Genomic DNA, 18,821 nt, shown 5'->3' with positions numbered 1-18,821 from the left:
GTTGATTTGTCACTGTTCACTTCCATTGTATAGAAAAAAAGCAATGAAAGTGAATAGTTACTGAGGCGGTCATTCTGCTTAGTCATACGTGAATTGAACAACATGATGCTAAGTAAATGATGACAGAATTGCCTTATTGTGTTTTAACAAGCAGTGATTTGCACATAAAGATAACCTTCACAAAGTTTCCCTTTTCAGCTCTGAGAAAGATACATCTATGGAATAAAAAAAAATATATATATATATATATATATATATATATATATATATATATATTTGTTTGTTTGTCTTTTGGTAATCATCCTTATAACATCTTTACAGAGTGGACCAGTTTGGAAAGGGAACACATAATCACCACATGTCCACCCTGCTGGAGGTGTTTGACGATCACAGCAATAAAGCTCGGTAAGTGAATCGTCTCCCACTGGGCCCATTAACAAATCCACAAGACAGTTGTTTTCACTCAAATGTAATTAAGAGCACAAACGACACTCTGAGGTACTTTTTTCACAGTATTCAATGGAATATGTCCTTAAAGCATCCGCACACATTATTAAACACACAGACACCTGACAGAAACAACTTTTGCCAAGCTGCCACCATTTGTCCGTTGTCCTCAGGGAGTCTGAAAAATCAATAGCTGCACCATTTACAAAGAACATGGCTATATGACCTGTCCACCCCTTGTCTTCATCACCACAACCATTGCTTAGTCTACAGATGCCGTTCGACTCCTACTTATGCTGTGCACACGCTCGCCCCCCTCAAAACCACTCAAGTCATCGGTGCGGCACATTCCTCCTGACAAGGTTTTGGCCTCATATCCACAGTTTTACCAAGGTCAAAACTGAATCTGAGACAAAGAGGCCTTTATAAACCATTCTTTTCTGGCTTTTTCTCTTTCTATTTGTTCGATTTAGTAGTGCTGAGAGGAAAGAAGGGTAATTGGAGGGCCTTTATAGCAGAAAATGGCATTAGAGTTAATGACCCTGAGCATCCCATGGGGACCCTTCATATTAATGTCATTTATGTGCCGACAGCACTCACTGCATGCATACTCTGACTTAATATTCATCCAATGGCTCACAGAGAGGAAAAACAAATACCACTCGCTAAAAGGAAGATCTATCCTGTATTTTCAGCTAAGATGTGTCAGTTATGAAAAATGACTTCTAAATGCACAACGACATAACTTTTAAACTGATCGACTTTAACAGAAAATCTAATCATAGCTGAGGCCTTCAAATCTGAAAAGTTATCGGAAAGGGCATAAAAATAATTGTCAGCAACCTGACATCTACACAACTTTTTTTTCAAAGCAGACAAAATAAAAGTTCCTTTATGTGGAGTGAATGCGTCAGTTCATCCTCTTCAGGCCTAAAGCGTATCAAAAGGGTATTTGTATGCGGCGGCAGCTCTTGGTCCTCCCTCTGGCTGGAAAAGCCATGACGCGGCTTCATATTTACCTCTGGGACCCTCGCAGAGGTGACAGAGGGGCAAGGCCACATCCCACCTGACCAGCTGCCAAACAGATTAAAGTGGGCTGAAAATGTGTAGATTGCCACAAGAAAAAAATAATAACGCTGACATGGCCTTCCCTTTATGGCAGCAACAAAACATTCCTTGGAGACCAATCTCTTTATCATTCTGGAAAGAATGACAAATAAAACACTTCCAAAGGCAAGGAATTCTCACATTTATAGGACTGAGGTGGCCTGGACAAAGCTGTATTATCGCAAAGGCCAACAAGGTCTTGGTCAGATCTGGCAGGGGTTTTCATTAGCCATTGTGACGGATAAATTTCATCTGTGCCCCTTTCAATCATGCTGCAAAATGAATGGGGAGTGCCGCCAGTGGCATACTCACACAGACACACACACAATATGTTCTGTCCAATAAGATTTACATAAAGATCTAATCAGGAAGGCTACCATCAAGTTGTATGAATATATATATATATATATATATATATATATATATATATATATATATATATATACATACATACATTTTTAGACACAAAACATGCATTAAATAAACTGTAGGAAAATGACAAAACATTTAAAATGCCATAATAATAACAATTATTATGATGATTATTATGATTATTAAATATATTAATATACAGTCATACATTTTTTACCATTTTATTTTTATATTTATATTATAATAATTATTTTTGCAGATTTATGTTTGATATATTTCCAAAAACATTCTAATATCAGTAAGCTCCTGTAGAGGGAGCTCTACAGGTCCTCCTTTCACATGCGTGCACACACACGTGCACTCACGCACACGTGCAAGCACACAAGTATTTCAACCCATTCTCACTCCCAAGGCGTCAACAACTGAAGCATGGTCAAGCACCCGATGCGTCACATAGCAGACGCCGAAGGCGCCCCTTGCCGTCACTCTGTGGCCTATTAGGAACTCCATTGCTTTCAATGGGAAACCTGTGGCGGCAATAACCATAGACAGTAAAGTAAATTAATCAGATTAGCTCTCTCATGTTCAGTCACTGCATTATATCTGTCATCTCCACGGAGGCTTTGCGTTTCATTGGTTTCTAATTCGAAACACATTACTAAACTAACGTGATTAAACACTGTCTGTCACGTGACGTGCTATAACTTAGACCTAGACCTTCAATCAGTTAATCATATATGAAATAAATATTCATATCAGGTTCAAAGTAGTAATTAGTTCCAAAGTGGTATTTGTAGTAGAAGCGCAGTAAGCACAACACTTACCATGCTTTTACCACAGTATTTGCAGTTTTAATGTGTCATTTGTTGTAAATGCACAGTAACCACTAAACTTACCATGCTTTTACCTCAGTATTGGTAGTTTTATAGTAATATTTGTTTTAAATGCATAGTAACCACAACACCTACCATGCTTTTAATGCCTAATAATTTAAAATCCCAAAATTGTAAGGTAAATCTGTAATTTTCCCTTTAAATAATCCTATATATTATACATAATGATATTTTATTTTCTCTTTTTTCAGCTGAAAAGACCAAAAGGGCCTTTCGGACTCAGTCAGCTCATTATTGTTTGAGAAGTAAACAGGAGACGAAAAGCTACAAAGGCAAATATTCACAATGGTATGTATGTGTTGGTTTTAACCTGTTATCAAACATTTTATCAATCATTTGTTGTTTCTTAAACCTTCTCTTACAAAACCCATAGCCCAATCAATACAAACATAGTCTCTAAGTCTTAATAATTCACAAGATTTAACAAGTTCTTTTTACTCCTAGTGCTGTCATTGGGTGCTGTCATCCTAGTGCATTGCGATATTTGCAAATCAGTTGCGGATGCCCCACACACTGTCAGAAAGTTTATATTAATTGCATTGTATTATTTAAAATTATTACAAATTTTACCCTGTCTGTTCATGTTCCAATGATACATGATGTCTCTCCACACCTCATGACCTACCTCTGTCTGTTTGCAAGAGTGGAAAAGCTAATCTGACTTGTCACACGACATCAGATACTCTATTATTTTGTCATGATCAGATCAGTTACACTGCTGATAACTGTCCCATTTGCATGTAAATCATGTGATTTTTGCTTGCTATTAATGACATACTTTTAATCATGCCCACATATCAGTAAACTTATTACATAAATGCATTTAACATTTAATTATTCAACCTCTTTACAGAAAAATATCCCACAGTTATGGATAATCTCACAACATCATCATCAAGTCCTGTGCTGGGCACATTGGGCAACAAGTGTCCTCCAACGTATTCGATCCGTGGACTAGTTCTCCACATCTTCCCATGGGACACTGACATTCTTCAGGTGTTCGTGAAACATCTGTCTCCATGTCTTCCTTGGTCTTCCCTGTCTCCTGATCCTCCTGGTGGTGTCCACTTCATTACTGTCTTTGTGCGGTGTTGTGTGGGCATGCGTAGGATGTGTACTTGATGTCTGCCTAATGCCTTTATCAAACAAGCGTCAGTGCTCATCAGGAGTTTTGGTAAACGACATATTGATTGACATCCATTAGTTCTAGTCATGCAGCGACTTCATGGTGCAGTAGTCAAATGTATATTTCTGCAAGTGTATATAGCAGGTGTTTGTCCGAACAATTGAAGATATTGAGAGTGTTCAGGAAAACCTTTTGAAAATAATAAATATTTATGGAATTCTGTTTGGTGCTGAAAGAGTATTACAGAAATGAGACACTTGACAACTGGACATTATTCTGTGAGTTTGTTACCTTTACATTTAGATGGACTTAATGTCTTGCATTTAGCTTCATTAAACCTTTTATTACAGTGGTAGTAAATATCCACCATAATTGCATCATTAGAATCTATCTGGTATCACTGCCTGGTTAATGTAAATGTAATATACCCGTGAATGTATTTTATAGAAACATTTTCTTGCTGACATTTATAATCATTAACTATTTTAAGTTGCCTTTCATTTAGTTCATTTAATAAAAGTGAACAATAATCACAAGGATATAAAACTAAAGTTGAGAATGTAAAATGTTGTGCTTAAGTTTCTGCCTATTTGTTCTTTAAAGGGAGGAAGAAACAAACATATTTTCACATAACAAAGTTGAATCTCATCTCTTGGTTTGTCAAAAATATTACTTCATAGTGATTTTTTTTAATGTTACTGTATGTGTAACTGTAATAGATTGCCTCTGTATCTGGCTATTTTTTGTATATAATTAACTGATATTTATACAGTTGTGCAGTAGCTAGTTTTGGCTCTACATTTTTCTTTAAACACTTTAAATATTGGAATTCAGTATTTACAATCTAAATTGTGTGCATTCATTATGCTTTTGTTACATTTATTTGAATTCCAAGAGTTCAGATGGTGGAGGATGGCATAAAGAAGTGATTAAGGTTATACCTTTGATATATACACTGTAAATGTTAGAAACCATTTAGTACATGTAATTATCTTTAATTAAAATACTGCAAAACTACTCCTGCTGTAGGCCATCGCTTTGGAAAAAAAAAGTTTCTCTTTCAAATGTATTTATTTATGCATGAGTCAAATAATCAAAAAAACTAATTTGTGTCATTGATCGTGTGAACTCGTTTTTGGATGGTAAGCACACATGGGAGTCTTTTGTTTTTAAATGTGAGTTTTATTATTTAATTAGAAGGAATACATATTTAACAGGCCAAATATTAAATCTATCCCTGCAGCCGGAACCAGAAGAGATCTGTCATCATTTACCATACATGGGCAAGTAAGTGTGACGCATCTGTTCAGCTGGGTTGTCATTGGCTGTGACTTTATCGCAGAACTTGCTGTGATTGGACTATCTTTTAACCCATATAAAACGGCGCTTCATGTTACAAAGTATGTTTTGGTGTTATTATCACGTTAGTTATACAATAAGTTAACTATAAAATGTCTCTATGTTGTGAGAAATTACTCATTTATCGAGATCCGAACCCTAACCCTTAGCATTTCTGCACATCTCAATGAACGACAGCACCACGTTTCCTGTTCCATTGATAGAATGAAAGAGATGTGGGTAATGTAGTTTAAAACATTTAGCAATGAAACAATACATTTTAAATAAATAATATATTTAATGGACAACTGGATATCTAAATGTTCATTGTGCAAACCTTTATGACATAAACTGCCTTTATGACAGACTGAAATTGTCACGGTTCATCGATCCATGTGTTCGTTTTGTATATCTGTTGGTGTGTTTTTGGGTGTGGGGTTGTGTGTGTGTGTAGTGCTTGTTTGTTGCTTAGCACCGGCTGATTACGCTAACTGCCGTCAGCTGCAACTAATCTACTACTTGTTAGCTGCCTTTATCTAGCTGGAGGTTTTCATGCAGGGTGTCGGTTCGTTGTTCATGTTTTTGTATTCTGTCACCCAGTACCTGTGTCCTAGTTCCTTGCGGGCTCTGCCTGTTTTCCACGGAACATCCAGTTTGCTGAGGGATCATCCGGGAGAGTGTTCCTGTCGCTGTCCTGTATCCTTTCTGATCTCTAGTCCAGTTCCTCTCCTCTCGTGTTGTGTCTTCCAGGTCGCCCGCCTGTAAACGTGGTTTTTTGAGTTTCCCTGTCTTGTCCGTCGTCAATAAACTGTTTCACTTGCACTTGGATTTTGAGACTCATCATTGTGACAGAAATGTGATATTTTACTGTGAGCACTTTTAAAAAACCTTCATGCCAGCTTTCCATATATGTCTGAAAACTGTGCCCAACATTATTTAGTAAACATAGCATAAGCATCCTGCCGATTTTCTCTTTGATACACTAACCCGGGGGTATGCAAGTTCGGTCCTAGAGAGCCGCTGTCCTGCAGAGTTTGGCTCCAACACTGAAAAAAACCTCACCTGCCTATAGCCTTAGTAATCCTGAAGACATTGATTAGCTTCTTCAGGTGTTTTTGATAAGGGTTGGAACTAAATTCTGCAGGACAGCGGTTCTCTAGGACCGAACTTGCCTACCCTTGCACTAACCAGACTTTAAGTTACACCCATTTGAAATGTGTATTATGGAAATATTTTAAAGAAATGCTGTAATATATAACAATTATAATAATTAATATTATTTACTTTTTTTGTATGAACACCAATAAATATAATGGATGAACCTGCAACAACTTGTCATTATCCAATTTCCAGTGTTGGCAGTAAACAAAAATCAATTTATATATTTACTCTTTACTATTACACAAGGATAATGCACTATTTAGTAAAACAACAAAGAAACAGTGCTAACATTTCTATTTCACCCCCTCTGATTGCTTCTTATATGCCTGACATCAGTAATATATATATGCTTTCATACTAAATGCAGTAGATGTACTAGAATGATCAACATGGATCATCTTCAATTATGATTGAAGTGTTTGTAGTAATATAACCCACTGCAGCCTCTTGTTATTCATATACCTTCCCTTTATTTCACTGAAAATTGGTATACTTCTCACAACATGCAAGTATGTGCAACTTTTAGTGCATTGTTGTCCCAAATATCATTAACTAGATCAATAATGTTTATGTCCTGTTTATTTTTAAATTATGAACTAAACTCAAAAGAAATTAAAATTTCTCAAATAAAATTACATTACATTTACTGTACCAAACACCACTTTCAATACACAATATTCACCATATTTCATATCCACAATACTTTATTGGAGGACACAGCATAAAGTTGATAAAGTAGAATAAAGACAAATGAGATTCAAGATAAATAAAAATGGGTCTTCAAAAATACATTAACATCACATTAATCCATTCACAACTGCTGAAGCCACACAAATGAGTGCCAGAGAATCAGATTCAGTCACCTATGATACAGAAAACAGATTTGATATTGTGTTGGAAAATAATGATTCATTATCACAGATAAACTGGTTTCTTGCTCTTCCCTGTACGTCTCTATCGTGTTCATGTTCTTCTTCCTCATCTAAACAGTTTGTTCAGTTGTACCCTACAGTATAACTGATGAACAGAAGATGTGATCACTGATGTGGTGTAGCTTTTTCTCAACCAGAGGAAAAGTCTCAACATCCCATCGTCAGGCGTTCTCCAGTCCTGGTCTGAAAGTAAAACAAACAATTCAAATTAAGTTGTTTAATGGACAGTCAGGTCAGCTTCTGTTGTGTGTTATTTAAAGCAGTGGTGGGCTACTCTGGCCCTCAGCTTCCACTGTCCTGCAGATTTATCTCCAACCTCAAACCCTCCTGCCTATGTCTACAAGTAAACCTGAAGACTTTGGTTAAAATGTTCAGATGTGCTCAATTAGGGTTGGAGGTAAACTCTCTACCTCAAAAAGGAGAACGCAAAAGGGCCTGAGTTGCCTGTTCCTTATTTAAATTTACAAAGCAGCAGTCAGTACATTATATTATACACATTGAAGTATTATATATATATAAAATTGCAGCACATACAGGTGAAACTTGAAAAATTTGAATATCGTGCAAAAGTTTTTTTTTAGCAAAAAAAAATGTATTGTGCAAAAATTTATTTCAGTAATTCAACTTTAAAGGTGAAACTAATATATTATACAGACTAATTACATGTAAAGTGAGATATTTCAAGACTTTATTTGTTACAATTTGGATGATTATGGCTTACAGCTATGAAAACCCCAAAATTAGAATATTGTGAAAAGGTTTTCATAGCTGTAAGCCATAATCATCAAAATTATAACAAATAAAGGCTTGAAATATCTCACTTTGCATGTCATGAATGAGTCTATATAATATATTAGTTTCACCTTTTAAGCTGAATTTTCTGAAATAAATGAACTTTTGCACAATATTCTAGTTTTTCGAGTTTCACCTGTAATATAAGTTAAGTACTGAAAAAAAAACTGTTTTACCCATATCAACAGCAACCTGTTTTAAAATATATTTTAGAAAGGCATGGTCTCTTTTGAGCCTTTGCCAGTGATGCTTGATTTCTTTCAAGACAACATACTCTTCTGTCACTTGTTTCAAGAGCTTTGCTTGGTCAATAACCAAGTGATAAACTGTACAATGTAAATTTGTCAACATCAAATGATGTACTAGCCTACATATTACAGCATTATTTCAATACAAGACATACCAATGGCCACGCGCACCTTTCTGTCTTTGGGCACCGGATGTTCCTTCCTCACCGAAACAAAGGATTCATTCGATTAGCTTGCGTTGATATAACGACTGGTCTTCCTTCTCTGCTATAAAACAAAAAAAGTCTCTACTTACTCTATGTGCAATTACTATTGTTCTTAAAACATAGAAATGAAGACAGTTATAAATAAGTTATTTTACCATACGATTCAGGAGAGAGCATTTGATGAGTAAATACTGATTGAAATATTGTAGGATCTTTACCTGGGAAGGGCTGATCACGGCAAGATTCACTGAGACTCACTAGTGAGTGCTTCACTGTTGGTTGAAAGACTATTCAGTGTTTGCCGCGGTCATTCCCTGTGTGCTCCGGCACTGGTGACGGTCCCATTTCCTAAAAGAGCAACACGGGTGTGAGTGCGTCTTTTTCAAGATGCCATTCCATCCGTGGGTTTCTGGGTGCGGTCTGGCATTGTCCCCCTCTGACGGTCACGAAAGCTGTGTCGCATCTTTGGGCTTACAGCATGCCGAGGCAGCTTTCGTGGATGAGTCATGTTCTCACTGCGGGAACATGGCCATCTCGGTGTTGAGATCTAGACTCGCCTTCGTCAAAAGCGTTGGTGCAGTCCCCACCTCTGGGCCCCGCCCTTGTTCTTCCTCTGGGTTACCTTCCCAGAGAAGGAATGGGGTGCCGTCCAAGCTGGGTGATCTGAGGATCACAGTGAGGGGTAATCCGCCCGGCCAGGCCCCGTGGATACCTCACTCCTCTTTCACACCGCAACCGGTGGAGCTCCCCATTGATCCCGCTGGTCCCTCTGTAATGGACAGGCCAGCCGTGTCATTTGGGGCCCCTCCAGGGGATACTATGTCAATCGCAGCATCGGAGGGGGAGCTGAACTCTGGAGATGACGACTCGGCTGCACTGCCTCCCTCTGGGAGACCAGTGTTGCCCGAGCCAGATCCAGAAATGTCAGCTATGCTGAAAAAGGCCAGGTCCACCAGGTCCACCAGGCCCAGGCACTCATGAACATGCACGAGGGTAGTCCGGACCGTGAGCTCATGGGTGAGCTCCGCACTGCAACTGACCTCGCCCTCCGGGCGACGAAGGTGGCAGCTCGCGCGGTCGGTTCGGCGATGTCCACGCTTGTGGTCCAGGAGCGCCATCTCTGGCTCAACCTGGCCGATATGAGAGAAGCGGACAAGGTTCGGTTCCTGGATTCTCCCATTTCCCAGGTTGGGTTATTCGGCGACGCTGTGGAGAACTTTGCCCAACAGTTCTCTACAGCCCAGAAACAGACGGAGGCCATCCGGCACATCCTGCCTCGGAGGGACGTCCGCCCGCAGCCGCCTCAGCTCCCGCCGGACCACCGCAGCAGCCTTAATCCAGGTTCCGGCGTGGAGCCGGCCGCGGAAGGGGCGCCCAGCCTGCTCCAGGCGCTGCCAAGCCAGGTGGTAAGCATCAGCGCAAAAGAAAACGCTGTACCTGGACGGGCTCTCAGGGATGGAGGAGTTGCTCGTGGAGTGGTCGCCGATCCACTCCCTCTGGCTGGTTGGAGGGCCGGCTAGAGTTTTTTTTTTATGTGTGTGTTTGTTCCACCGCTGGCCCCTATAAAAACGGGGTCAGCGGTACCCACATATTCAGAAAAAGAGCAAATTTTCTATTCCTGAGTCCCAAGGGACCAGTCGGCGGGTGTGACCCTGTAATAGCCTTACATCCCCCAGCTTCCCTTGGTCGCCAGCAGGCAGCTGGGGGCGTTCGAGGACCCAGTCATCCGCTTCTCACGTCCCCCTGCCGCTAGTGGAGACAGGTAAGTGTTGCACTGCACACTAACACCACTATCTCTACTTTGCTGCCCCACCTCAGGCTCGGCTACCCCGCTCAAGCCAGTGATAATCATCACATTAGGTGTTGAGCAGACGTGCTCCTGATAATTCAGTGATATTCATCACACCGAGTGTTGAGCAATGCTCCTGACTTGTACGTGCTTATCTTATCCTGCTGGCGAAGGATTTGATATAGCCGCTCCTCCAGCCGTTACGAAGGCCAGTTGTAAACTCTTTCTTCGTGCTACTAGGTGGTGGGTCGTGACCATCTGGGACCAAGATTGGTCTGCAGCTCCGACCTGAAAGACATGTGCTTCAGATCTCTACCTTCCGCACCGCAGGCCATCCTGTGTGTTGCGTGTAAGGGTGGAGTATCAGTACAGTGTCCTTCCCTTCGAGTGCTCCAGAGCCCGTTGGGTCTTCAGGTCAACTGGAAGAGAGTAATCTCGCCCACGGGCTGAGTATCTCTTTTTCAGTTTTGGAGATGGACTCGGTCTAACACGTCTCTCCAATGAGAACATGTTCAGCTGGTGTTTTGAAGTGAGGAAGGGTCCTACTGAAAGAACTTTCAGAGGCTCCTGGGGTATATGGTAGTTGCAGCCATTGGCTTCCTCCATATGTGACCGCTTCAGCGCTAGCTTCATGATCGAGTCCCGAGGTGACCATGGCAGAGCAGCTCACCCTGTGTGACTATAGTTCATCCCGGTCTGCTGCCAAACCCTCTTCAATAGAAGAGCCATGTACAAAGGGCGTGTTTTAACGGGGGCCTGGGCGACCCTCGACTACACGGGCATTCGTGCCTCGAGTTGTTAGACATTGTGACCGTTGCGCAAGCTTCCCTTACATGTCACAACTCACCCGTCACCTCCTCCTTGGAGTCAGAAGCTTCTGAGGACGCTTTGTTCCACTCTTCCCGCTCTACTCAATCGTGCCGCCATCGAGCCTCACGACAATTATAGCCAGGGCAAGTGGAGACTCCATCCCCAGGGTCCAGCTGGGTCATGACCATTCCGGGGCCGCTCAGTTGCCCCTCCGGTTTCGACTTCCTGCCAGTGTTTGTATAAACCGAGCGGACTACCCTTGGACAAACACTGGCTCTCAGCTGCCCCAGGGGCCCGCAGAAATGCGTTTAACCCCAGTGAGCCTTCTAAAAGCGACTGCGACTCATGGTCGCCTTGCGCCTGCTCAAGTCAGTGAATTTATCTCACCTCAGGTTGAGCAAAAATGCTCCTGAAACTCAGTGAAGTTCATCGCACTCAGGTGTTGAGCAGCAATGCTCCTGTAGCTCAGTGAGTTCATCACACTCAGGTGTTGAGCAGAAATACTCCTGTAGCTCAGTGAATTCATCACACGCAGTGCTGAGCAGAAATGCTCCTGTTGCTCAGTGAAGTTCTTCGCACTCAAGTGTTGAGCAGAAGTGCTCCTGAAGCTCAGTGAGTGTATCACACTCAGGTGTTGAGCAGGAATGCTCCTGTAGCTCAGTGAATTCATCACACACAGTGCTGAGCAGAAATGCTCCTGTTGCTCAGTGAAGTTCTTCGCACTCAAGTGTTGAGCAGAAATGCTCCTGAAGCTCAGTGAGTTTATCACACTCAGGTGTTGAGCAGGAATGCTCCTGATGCTCAGTGAACTTATCACACTCAAGTGCTGAGCAGAAAATGCTCCTGAAGCCCAGTGATCTTCACATGTTGTGTTGAGCAATGCTCCTGTCTTTTTGCGCCCGTCGCTTGCACCTACGTGCCAAGTCAGGAGAGGAACAGGTCTTCATAGTTGCCCCTTATTGGCCCAACTAGACCTGGTTCCCATCGACAGCCTTCCTGACTTCCCCTGAAAACTCTTTCAGGGACGGGGCACGATGGCACCCGCGTTCTTCCCCCGGAGATTCCGGGCGGTCTTACATCTGAACGCGGAGGTTCAGGTGGCTATCACAGGGACATGTGATAGTTACCATCACTTCTGCGAGCACCCCCTAGAAATGGGTAGCGTGCTTACGCCTTTAGAAGTGGAACCTAGTCGTTGAGTGCGTCTTCTCTCCAGAGGAGATCCTGAAAGCTTTCGATCACTTCAGTGCTCTCTCAAAATGGGTTGGAGTAGGCTGTTTTCCTTCACCCTAAAAATGATGTTGCCTCGGTGTTTAAACGACGCTCATCGTGTTGCAGAAGTGTGCAGAAGCACGTTCTGATCGCCAGGTTCCTGAGGAGCAAGGTCTTGTAAATCCTTGCGTCCCTCTTTATCCTCTTGGGCCTTGTCCCTGGTGCGACTGCACTGCAGAGACCGCCCCTGAGCCACTGCAGGCAGTGAGTTAAAAATTCTGTTATATCAGTTCTCCTGCTCGCGTGGTCTCTACTAGAGGGTAGGGACTTGCTCGCTTTCGGTCAACGTATTGTGCCTGGAGTCCGGGCCGGTTAACTCTCACAAGCTGAGACCCCGGCTCGGATTGTGCCCAGGGTTCCTACCTCTCCCGTAATAGGAGCAGGTGGTGAGCCTGCAAGCGCTGCCCTGGAGGAGGCAGATCCAGCCCTGGCTTCTCTGTCCGTTCGCTTGGACGTGTACAGAACGCAAGCCAAAGACCTCAGACCAGCTCTACAAATATCTGTTGAAATTCAGCAGAGAGGGAAGGCTGTTTCCATGCAAAGTTGCACTTAGTGCTTGCCTTCATTTCGGTAAAAATCCGAGATGCAACATGTCCACTTAGGTGTTGAGCTCCTCTATGATGAGTGTAAAGTGCTCTGCCTGGGCGTTGACGATATGCCTTGCTAAACAGATTCTAGAGTTGGGGGCTGGACGACACCTAGTTGAACCGCTGCTTCCTGTGGGCTCCCTTCTTATGAAGCCAGTTTCACCGTGAGCCCGGTTCAAGTGTCGGCTTGCTGCGCAATTCCCCTCCTATGGACTGGATACGTGCGCCTTTCTACTCCAGTTGAGTTCCCTTAAAATTGAACCCTGTTGAGTTCCTCCACACCCCTCCGACGTCGGACGTGCGGAACGTCTGGTGTTAGGCCTACCACTCGTAAGCAGTGTGGAACCTGTGTTAGGCTGGGTCCATATGTTGCGGTCCCTACGGCGACCCCATATGTGTATTCTTCCATGATACGGCTCCCTGCGGCGAGCCCGTGTCTTCCCTCGGCAGAGTCTCTCTGCCGTCACTGTCGGTGTGTCTCCCCCCGTCTTAGGCTGGAGCCACCCCAGTGACATTCCATATGTTAGACTGCCCGGTTTCCGCCCAGTTCATATGTGTATTCTCCACGTTACCTCCCTCTGGGTTGGATGTGGCTTCCGCAGCGTCCCTTCCTTCCAATGTACGGGGAACGCTTTCCCAGTGGTCCTGTAGGAACAGCAGTGACTTCCCTGGCCTAAGCCCTGTCCTTCCCCACCTTAAATTTGCGGGGGCATCAGGAGGCTTTGGTTTAGGCACTGGAAGGTGGCAGCGTTATTGGCGTTTTCAAAGGTTATCCCCATTCAGTCGACCGTCGACTACGTCTGACGTTATCGACTGAAAGGGAACGCCCTGGTTGCGTATGCAACCCACCGTTCCCTGAAGGAGGGAACGGAGGACGTAGTCCCCTTGCCACTACCGCTGGACCACCGCTGACCCCGGGTTACTCTCGGCTCCTCAGCGAAAAGCAACTAGTGCGTGCATCCACTTCCGTATTTATACCCGCGCCGCGGGGGCGGAGTGTGTGATGCAAATCACGCACGCCAAATTCCATTGGCTCGTTCAATAGTAATCGAAGATGATAGGCTCTCTAGCGCGATCCCCATTCAGTCGACCGTCGACTACGTCCTCCGTTCCCTCCTTCAGGGAATGGTGGGTTGCATACGCAACCAGGACGTTATGAGCAGTGTAACTGATCTGATCATGACAAAATAATCGAGTATCTGATGTCGTGATTAGCTTTTCCACTCTTGCAAACAGACAGAGGTAGGTCATGAGGTGTGGGGAGACATCATGTATCATTGGAACATGAACAGACAGGTTCCAATTTGTAATAATTTTAAATAATAGAATGCAATTAATATAAACTTTCTGAGAGTGTGTGGGGCATCCGCAACTGATTTGAAAATATCGCAATAAATATGTACAGGAATTGAGGCAGTAGCCAATGACAGCACTAGGAGTAAAAGCTGCAGGATTATGTACGAGCATACAAATATGTATAACATCATATGAATTTGAGAACTTGTCAAATCTTGTGAATTATTAAGACTTAGAGACTATGTTTGTATTGATTGGGCTGTGGGTTTTGTAAGAAAAGGTTTAAGAAACAACAAATGATTGATAAATGTTTGATAACAGGCTAACTGCAAATACTGTGGTAAAAGCATGGTAAGTGTTGTGGTTACTGTGCATTTACAACAAATGGGACATTAAAACTGCAAATACTGTGGTAAAAGCATGGTAAGTGTTGTGCTTACTGCGCTTCTACTACAAATACCACTTTGGAACTAATTACTACTTTGAACCTGATATGAATATTTATTTCATATATGATTAACTGATTGAAGGTCTAGGCCTAAGTTATAGCACGTCAAGTGACAGACAGTGTTTAATCACGTTAGTTTAGTAATGTGTTTCGAATTAGAAACCAATGAAACGCAAAGCCTCCGTGGAGATGACAGACATAATGCAGTGACTGAACACGAGAGAGCTAATCTGATTAATATTGACAAACAGAAAAGACATATAGCAAAGATTATTTGGACAGCGTATTTACGACTACTTACCAACATCTGGCACACGTGACCTGATGCCAAACATCGCGATGTGTTCGGAATGAGACTTCTTCAACGCTATTTCCTACTGATAAAATTCGTGTCTGTTATTGCCGCCACAGGTTTCCCATTGAAAGCAATGGAGTTCCTAATGCGCCACAGAGTGACGCCAAGGGGCGCCTTCCGCGTCTGCTATGTGACGCCTCGGGCGCTTGACCATGCTTCAGTTGTTGACGCCTTGGGAGTGAGAATGGGTTGAGTATTTGATATTAAAAATAGATTCAAGGTTGAAAGAGCTATGATCATGAAACAAGTACCTGTTTGGTCATTCAAGAGATCTTGAATTCAAATATAATCTGGTAAAGTTTTGACAAGAACACTTTCACAGCTTTTCAACAAAAGTGACATTTATGCAAGGCAACCAACTTTGGCTTGAGATCTGAGCCAAAGATAAACCTGCCGTTAGAGTGCCGAGAACAGCATCATTGATAATCATTTTCATACATCTTTTGTAATGCTTTAATCCATTTATAGCTACTATCATTCCTTTATTGTTGGGCAGTCTTTATGAATGGACGGACAGACAGACATGCAGGCAGGCAGACAGACAGATATTCTAATGTGACATATAAATGTTATCATCACATTATAATACCAAGCAATGTTGGTTAAAGTAAAGCAGACTAAAGTACACTGCAGGAAATAGCTGAAATAGTTCTAAAAAAATCATTTTCCCACTTCACTCTGAATTGTAGACATGCATGTCAACAGCATCACTATACAGGCATAAAATGCTACAGGAATGAATATTCATTGTGTTATTGTCTAGTATGCGTTTTTGAGACAATATCATGCCTGATATACACAGCGCTGATTTCTTTTTAGACAAATCTGAACATTTGTTTACTCAAGCTTTTGTTTTAGCCATTCTTTTGTTTTGTTCTGACAAAGAGAGCTGGAAATCTCAGCATGAAATCCAAACAAGGAAACTCGTGCTTAAAGATTAAGTTGGTCTTTTTCTAATGAGGCGGGTGACGTTAATTGTTCTGAGGATCTTTTTGGTTGTTTTTTCTTTCATTCCCCTCTAATTCCAGACAAATATCTGACAGTAGCTTTGCATGGCAAACCTGTTTAATGAATGACTAATCCCAAGAGGCGCATTATGGCAAAACTGTCACACATCGTATTGTGGCAATTTTAAGTTGATTTTACATTATCATCCTCTGGTAATACTCAAATATTTGGATTTTCTTTAATGCAGGAGCTTTTTGTGGGAAGGAAACAGCAGTGAACTAAATCTGCCCCCCCCCCCCCCCCCCCCCAAACCCCCAAACCCCCAAACCCCCCCCCTCTCCTCCTTTGAATCCCCACCCAGTGTCGAGGCAGGGCTGGAATGGCTTCTTTATTGGGCTGACAGCTTCAAGGCTGTCTATTCCCATCAAGACCGCACACAAAAGGGTGAGCTGATCTTCTTTAAGCGCATTCACGTCATGTTCACACCACATTCAGCCAGTGTAAACCGCAAGTAATATCATGGTATTGTGTGCATGTTGTAAATCACACAGAACAATGGACAAAGAGGAACAATCACACAGTATGGCATCATCATCCATGCCGAACAGAGGCCAAGATATAGGAACACTGAACCAAACTCTCCATGAATGTTGGGAAACTCTATTGTGCTTGTATTTATTGTTTTTATCTGCAGGGTTGGATTCTCCATTTATATGTCTTCTTTTTTTCTCCTGTGATCTGATTGGAGGACATTTTATGTTTGGCTTCTCTGAATGAGGGCCCTGCTGAAAGGGATTTTGGTGTTCTAGTATTTTCCACCAGGCTTCCTCAATAGCTTAACCAGATGTAAAGGGATAGTTATTTACTCATCTACTTTTTCCAGACCTTCATGCATTTCTTTCTTCTGCAGAACACACGACAAGATATTATGAAGAATGTCGTGGTCTATACAACATTGGACCCTATTGAATTTCATTATATAGGCTAAAATAAGACATTTTTCAAAATGTCTTCTTTGTGTTTCACAGAAGAAAGAAATTCATACAAGTTTGGAACAACAAGAAAATACAGAATTTTCATTTTAAGAGACCTTTAATCTCACCAGAAAGACCACGCTAGTCCCCTACCTAGCTAGACTACTAAATTAAACCTTATTTATTTTAAGTTAGAGTGGTTCTAAACTGGTGTATGGAAACCTAAATATGGATCAAAAGCCATACATCCAACCTAATTCTACAATATTTTGCAGTAAGTTCACTTATTCCATTAATTTAGAACTGATATGACTAAAACTACATACTGTACAAGTTGAAGAATATACAAGATATACGTGCCAAGCAAAATGTGTTTTGTGATGTGAATTGTGTAGTCTTTAAAATTCACCAAACATTTAGGCACCAAACACTATATTGTTGGGCCTATACATTTTTTGTAACATTTATAGTTTATTTTATTTAAATAATTATTTATTTAGATTTCTTTATATATTCTATATACTATACTCTTAAATATTTATTAATTTTATATGTACTGTATTCATTTTCATTTTCATTTGTAATTATTTGTTAAACAGTGCTAAGTGTTTCTGAACTCTGATTGAAATTTCTTTCCCTGGAGTATAGTGTAGTATTTACAGATAGAGGGCTTCATGCATTTAAGTTTTTTTAATTAACACAATATATACTTAAAATGGCCAATTGTTAATGTCCTTAAACGTTTAAAACATCCCATTGCAGATTACTGAAGATTATCGAACGGGCCGTGACTTACAATAATCAATAAATGGGAAGGTGTTTTACTCTTACTTCAAAAGAGTCCGGTACATCTGGCTTCCCATCATATGCAAACAAACCCCTGAAACATCCATCTATGCAAGCTATGGAACACATTTGTCCAATTCCTACTCGTATAAAAATAGGCTAAAGTAGCTGATGCTGGCCAAGCAAGCTTTTTAGACTGAAATGATCCATTCTGCCCAAGCTCCCACATTCCCACTGTGATACTGTGACGCAGGGCTGAAACAGCCATTCCTACTGTCTGCACTTCTGAGGAAATTTTGCCTAAATCCCTCTACACACCAATAACCAATTTGAGGTCATTATTTTGTGTACTGCTTCAAGGGAAACTGTGACATCTTTGTCCCCTTAGTTATTCCACGAACAAATATTTCCAAAACATTCTCCATTTTGAAAAGAAATTTCATAGCATTAGGGTATAATTAGGGTGGGGGAAAAAAATGTAAGAATGCACTGAACTAACACATTTCAACAGTTTAAAATTGCACCCATTCTTGTCACAATGAGCATTTAAAAGAAGCCTTGAACCCCTTAGTTAATACAAGTGTGGAGGAGAAAGGATTGGAGTGAGCCAACTGGCAGCACAGGACTAAGCAATTTTTGAATATTACTGACCCAGCATTTGGAAATACTGAACACAAGATGGGAAAAAAAAATGCTTTTTTTAGTCCAGAAATCCTTTCACCCCCTTACATTCAACTGATCAGATTAAGAGAGAGGTTTAAGAAGATTTGGACAAAAACTTCAGTGCAGTGGAAGGGGGAGTGGAAAAAGGTGGAGGGGGAGAACATTTTGCGATTCAGTAGCCCCAGGCAATTCATCATAGAAATTGAGTTTCTAATGCAGCATCTTGTGAATCCCTTTTGCTCTGTCAACGTTTTAATACATTACATTGAGA

The 18,821-nt window shown here is 41.6% G+C and overlaps 2 long non-coding RNA genes across 2 annotated transcripts; both read left to right on the top strand.

The window, feature by feature from the left end:
- Window positions 1–321: 321 nt before the first annotated feature.
- Window positions 322–18,128, top strand: LOC143706700 (uncharacterized). The gene is made up of 3 exons (XR_013193016.1): window positions 322–405; window positions 16,489–16,571; window positions 16,679–18,128. It is a non-coding gene; the product is annotated as an uncharacterized LOC143706700 (long non-coding RNA).
- Window positions 3,067–4,165, top strand: LOC143706701 (uncharacterized). The gene is made up of 2 exons (XR_013193017.1): window positions 3,067–3,107; window positions 3,673–4,165. It is a non-coding gene; the product is annotated as an uncharacterized LOC143706701 (long non-coding RNA).
- Window positions 18,129–18,821: the final 693 nt, after the last annotated feature.

This window comes from Siphateles boraxobius, unplaced genomic scaffold (genome assembly GCF_051911475.1).
Source record: "Siphateles boraxobius isolate OS27281-9 unplaced genomic scaffold, OSU_SipBor_1 41, whole genome shotgun sequence".
In the NCBI taxonomy this organism is placed as follows: domain Eukaryota; kingdom Metazoa; phylum Chordata; class Actinopteri; order Cypriniformes; family Leuciscidae; genus Siphateles; species Siphateles boraxobius.
Note: the sequence above shows the minus strand (reverse complement) of the source record. Positions and strands in the feature narration are given on the sequence as shown.